This window comes from Tamandua tetradactyla, chromosome 6 (assembly GCF_023851605.1).
Source record: "Tamandua tetradactyla isolate mTamTet1 chromosome 6, mTamTet1.pri, whole genome shotgun sequence".
Classification (NCBI taxonomy): domain Eukaryota; kingdom Metazoa; phylum Chordata; class Mammalia; order Pilosa; family Myrmecophagidae; genus Tamandua; species Tamandua tetradactyla.
The window spans coordinates 96,217,215-96,223,400 of NC_135332.1; positions in this window are offsets into that span (position 1 = coordinate 96,217,215).

Sequence of the window (6,186 nt, forward strand, 5' to 3'; positions counted from 1 at the left end):
CTATTTGGATATATTTTTCATCTATTTTCTTTGTGATTACTAAGAGTTCAAATTTGTCATCCAAAATATATAATATAATCAAACAAATCCTATTTAATTATTATATATTTAGGATACCAACTTAATTTCAACAATGCACATATATATTTCCTATACCTCTCTGTCTCCCCAGCTTTATTGTTTTTGTACTTATTGCCACTTATATCTTTGCACATTGTATGTCCAAAAGCTTAGATTTTATGCATTTGCATTTTAGCAAAATGCAGGAAGTAAGCAGCTGGAGTTATATACCATACAATATACTACAATAATACTGTTATTTAAATTACCCAAATGGTAACTTTTCTGGTTCGAAAGGATTTATGTATCCTAAAAAAGCCATGTTTTCTTGTGGGAGCAATGGTTTCTTCTAATCCCTATTCAATATCATAGGTTGAAAACTTGATTAGATTATCTCCATGCAGATGACTTAATCAGTTGTGGTATTAAACTTGATTAGAAGGAGATGTATCTCCACCCATTCTATGTGGGTCTTGATTAGTTTACTGGAATCCTATAAAAAAAAGACATTTCAGAGAGAGTTGCTTTTGAGAATGAGAAGACAGCTGCAGAACCAAGACAAAATGATGAGAGAAAAAAAATGATGAGAGAACCACAGAGTCCATGAGCAGCGACCTTTGGAGATGAAGAAGGAGAACAACTTCTGGGGAGCTTCATGAAACAAGAATCCTGGAGAGAAAGCTAGCAGACCTCATCGTCTTCACCACATGGCTTTCCAAATGAGAGAGAAACCCTGAACTTCATTGACCTTTCTTGAGTGAAGGAAACCTCTTGTTGGTGCCTTAATTTGGACATTTTTATAGACTTGATTTAATTGGGACGTTTTCTCAGCCTTAGAACTGTAAACTAGGAACTTATTAAATTTCCCTTTTTAAAAGGAATTTAAATTAAAATTTAAATTAAATTTCTGGTATATTGCATTCTGGCCTCTAGCAAACTAAAACAATTACTTACCGCAAGTCTTTATTTCTTTATGTACTTTGAACCAGTGTTGTTTTTTATTTTTCAGTCTGAAGAACTCCCTTTAACATTATTAATAGGGCAGATCTAGTGGTGATGAAATCCTTTCAGTTTTTTTTTTTAAATCAGAGAATGTCTTAATCTAGCCCTCATTTTTTAAACAAAGTCTTGCTGGATAGAAAATTTTGGCTAGCATTGTTTTCTTCCGCATTTTAAATACTTCAACCCACTGCCTTCTTGGTTTCTGATGAGAGATCACCCTTCAATTTAATTGGGACTCCCTTGTATGTAACACATTGCTTTTTTATGCAGCATTCAGAGTTCTCTCCTTGACCATTGGATTCAATAGTGTGATCAATAAATGATGGTGCTTCAAGTTTACCCTGTGGAATGGTGAGGTTCTGGGGTCAACTGGCCAAGTGATGATGCCCAGTTGTCTGGTCAGGTAAACACTGGCCTGACCATTGCTGTAAGGATATCTTGTATCTGGTTGATAAACTGGAAGGCTGGTGTATTAAATCATCAGTCAGTTGACTGAAGCTGTGGTATCCAATCAGTTGAAGAATTTTAAGGAAGATGAGAGGATTTTTCTCTGCTTCTTCAGTCAGCCAGCTGAAGTTTATTTATTTATTTTTATTTCAGAGATTTGACTACCATATGTCTTGGTGTGGGTTTCTTTGGGTTAATCTTGTTTGGGTTTCACTGAACTTCTTGATCCATAGGGTTTTTTTTTTTTGCCAAATTTGGAAAATTTTCAACCATTATTTTTTCAAATATTTTTACAGCTCCACTTCTTTCTCCTCTCCTTCTGGACTCTGAGATCATGAAATAAGACCTTTTGTTGTACTTGCTCAGGTTCCCAAGGCTCTGTTGCTTTTGTTTTGTTTTTTGTTTGTTTTTTTTGTTTGCTTGTTTTATCAGTCAATTTTCTCTTTGTTGCTCAGACTGAGTAATTTCAATTCTATCTTCTAGGTAATTGAATCTTTCTTCATCCTCTCCATTCTGTTGCTGAGCCCACATATTGAATTTTTATGTCAGTTATTATATTTTTCAATTCTAAAATTACCATTTGGTCCTTTCAATCTTAGATCTCATTGCTGAGACTTTCATGTTTTCACTTATTTAAAGTGTATTTATGACTGTTTATTGGAGCATTTTTAACATGACTGCTTTAAAACTTTGTCAAATAATTCTAATACCTCTATCATCTTGGTATTGCCATCTATGGGATGTCTGTTTTTATTCAGTTGAGATTTTTAAATGATTGATATGGCAAGTAATTTTTTTTCTTGCAATCTGGACAGTTTGGCAATTATGTAATGAGAATCTGGATTTTATTAAAAACATTTGCTTTAGCTGTTTCCTCTGACACTGCTTCGGCAGGGAGAAGGGAAGTTCTGCTTTCTAACTGTCAGATGGGGGTAGAAGTCCAGGTTTCCCACTAGCCTCTGTTGATATCCAAGGTGGAGTCATCATGACAACTGAGAAGGGATGGGCAATCTGGCTATTCACATGGATACCACTGATATCTCCATGGGTGGGAGGGGTAACAGTGCCTTGCTATTGCTTCCCACATGACCTTTACTGACATCAGTAAAGTGAGATGATCTCTAACCACTAAGTTGTGGTAAAAGCCTTGACTCTACATTGGACCTTCTCTGGCACCATGCCAATTGTAGGAAAAGGGATTTCATTCCTACCTGGAGGGTATGGAAGTCCTAGCTCACTATTTCTCTGACACCACACTTATGGAGGACTGGTGTGTTTGGGGAGGTTGGGCACATTGTTATAGCTTGGTGAGCCTGGAGGTTCAGGCTTTCCACTCAGGCCTTGTTGGTTTGGGTGGGGTGGAGGGGCCACAGTTTGGCTTTAATCAAGCAGTGATGGTCTAAAATTTTTGTTTTGCTGAGCTGTCCTTTTCCTGGTCTTTTGGCTAAAGAGATGGGATTTTCTAGAGGCATTTTTTTGTTTGCTTGTTTTGTCTGTACCCATTAGCATTTTTTGATTGCTGGTTTCTCCAATATTCAGTCTGAGATGTATGAGGCAAAAAGAAAACCTAAGGAGCTTACTATCACATCATTGTTCTGGTCCCAAAATCCTTAGTTGGTCTACCTTTTTCTCGTCAACTTTCAGAGTCTTCCTATGTTTGTTTTTATATGTAATGTCCAGGAGATTTGTTATACTTAGAAGTGGGATAAGGTAAAGTATATCTGTTTTATCTTCCAGGCCATAGGTCCATTTAAAAAAAAACTGCTGACAAAAATTTAACTGTTATGAAGACCAGAAAATTCCCATAGGTCATCCTATGTGAGTAGAAAAACTACAGTTAGAAGTTGCTGGGGTAGTTTGGAGCAGTTTGCTAGTTAGATTAAGTTAAAAGTAGCCTAGTGTAACCATCCCTTCAACTGGAACTCATTGATGACTTTGCTTCTTTCCTGTGTCCATCAAGAGATATTACACATGGTAGATAAAATGTGGGCTAGAGTCTGACCAGCTGGCTTTTGTATCCAATCCCTGCCTCTCACAACCTCTGTGTCAGATTATTTAGCTTCTTCATCTGTAAAATAAACATAGCAACCAAAGTGCCTGAAATGGGGTTGCTTTGAAAATAAAATAGCTAAAACCTGTAAAGCATTTATGGCAGTCTCTGGTACATGGCAATAAATGTTAACTCTCATTAGTGCTTTCCAAGCTTCCTGAAAGAAAGGCACAATTGTGTTTTTTCCCATTTATTTACTTTTTATTGAATTTGTTAATAGTGTTCCTGCAATGCGAAAACCATGTCTGAGAGTTCAGAGAAAGAAATGGTACAATGAACGATCTCATCTACCCATCATATAGTACATTTAAAGCTTTATTCAGGTGTGTGTTGGTTTAAGCTGCCAGAATGCAGCATACCAGAAATAGAATGGCTTTTAAAAAGAGGATTTAATAAGTTACAAGTTTCTAGCTCTAAGCATGTAAACATGTGCAAACCAAGGCATCAAGGAAGGATACTTTAATTCAAGGAAGACTGATGGGTTTGGAACACCTCTGTCAGCTTCTGGGAAGGCATGTGGCTGGCATCTGTTGGCCCTTTGCTCCTGGGCTCCCTTGTTTTCAGCCTCTTTTTCCTGTGAGGGTTCCTCACTTGGTGTCTGTGGGGCCTTCACTTGGCTGCTCTGGGCCACAACTCTGGGTTCTGGTCTACTCAGGATCTCATGGCAAGGCCTACAGTGATGTCAGGTCTTGTTTCAGCTCTGTCAATTCTGAAACAGCCTCTCTCCAAGTGACTGCATCTGCTCTGAGGTTTCTGCAAAATGTTTCCCCTTTTAAAGGTCTCCAGTAAACCAATCAAGACCCACATGGAATGAGCAAAATTCAAAAGGTCACACCCATACTCGAGCATGTCAAATCTCGAGAGAAGATAATCTAATAAAAAATTTCCACCCTACACTAGTGAGTCATTATTAAAAGAAATGGCAGCCCCCATAAAGTTGAATCAGGATTAGAACATGGCTTTTCTGGAGTATGTCACATTTTCAAACTGGCACAATGTGCATTTTGAAAATGTCTTTTTTTAAAAAAATAACAAGAGTTGGAATTTTAAATCTGCAGCAAGTTTTCATATTTCTAGTACAGTTTGCATTAAATAACATTTCTACATATTATTCTAAGTTCCTTCCTCAAAAACATAGTGCCCAATAAGTCTTTGCTGGAAAAGGTGCATAGTTTTCAGGGAAAACAGCCAAGAGATTATTTACTAAAGTTTTTGGCTTCCAAATAAAAATCTTCAGTTTAACCCAAAATCCCATGTTCTTTTAATTGTCCACCTCCTCTTGGTTCAGCTACTTGCCCAAATAGATCAGAAGGCAGGCATCCTATCTGCCCCCTCAAATAATGCCTACATTGTTGCCCAGAAATCGTTGGCAGGTCCTGTCAGAAAACACCATAACCCTCGTGGAAGCCCAATTCCCTTCCTGACCCTTTCACTGAGGTTGACCTCCTTCAGGAAAACAGTCCCACATCAGGATAGTTTTATTTACCTATTTGCTTCACTCCTAACAGTAGCAAGTCTGCAACTCCTGCATTGGCAGAGGGATTTATTCTAAAGACACTCAAACTCTGCGTTAAGAGCTCACATACCACTTTAAAATATTTCTATTGAACCACGTAGACAGAACCAGGAAATCATCAGAATATGTTATGAGAGGGAAAAAAAAACTTTTCAGTAACTCTGGATAGCTTAAACTGTGTAGTTTAAGCTGTAATTATTAAAAACACAAGTGCTACGTCACCTGTCTTTTACCCCTAGACACACTGAAACGTTGATAATAGAGCTATCTGGGACTGTCACTGCATCTACAGAACGTTCAATACCTTTAAAATGTGGGCACAAGTATGATACCAGGACTACTTGTCAAAGATCACACAAGATCCATGAAACTTAAAACGGGTTTAGGCAAGGTTCTTCCCCTGCTGCTTTGAATTTATAACAAGTCAATGAATCCTTTAGCCTTTGGCAGAACCCACCAGATACTGTTTCCACTGCTATTTACTAAACAATTTAGACCCGCTTAGAGACTTTAGCAGCATCTGAAGTAGAGCCCCTGGCAGCCCCTGTTCTTTACAACAAAGGCTATTTGATTCCACTCTAGGGGTTAGCAAATTCACAAGACATCTACAATCCTAATGCATACTCCAGGTTACTAAACCAAGCAATATGCTCTGTCAAGGAAATAATTCCAAGTCAAAGCCAAAAAGGCCTTATTGGGGAACATAGAAAAAAGCACTACCAAAATAAAAAATTATTAAAGAAATAAGATTATTTCCTTCCCCAATGTGCCATTTTGAAAGGATGCATGGACCCTAAAAAAGCCACGTTTTAATCCTAATCCCATTTTGTAAAGGCAGCTGTTTCTTCTAATCCCTATTCAGTATTGTATGTTGGAAATGTTAATTAGATTATCTTCATGGAGATGTGATTCACTCAAGAGTGGGTGTTAAACTGGATTGGGTGGAGACGTGTCTCCACCTATTCCAGGTGGGTCTTCATTACTTTACTGGAATCCTAAAAGAGAGCAAACATTTTGGAGAAAGGTAGAGATTCAGAGAGAGCAAGAATGACAGAGCCATGAGAAAGCCACAACAGAGAATGCCGCAGGACCGTGAAGCAGAGAGTCTACC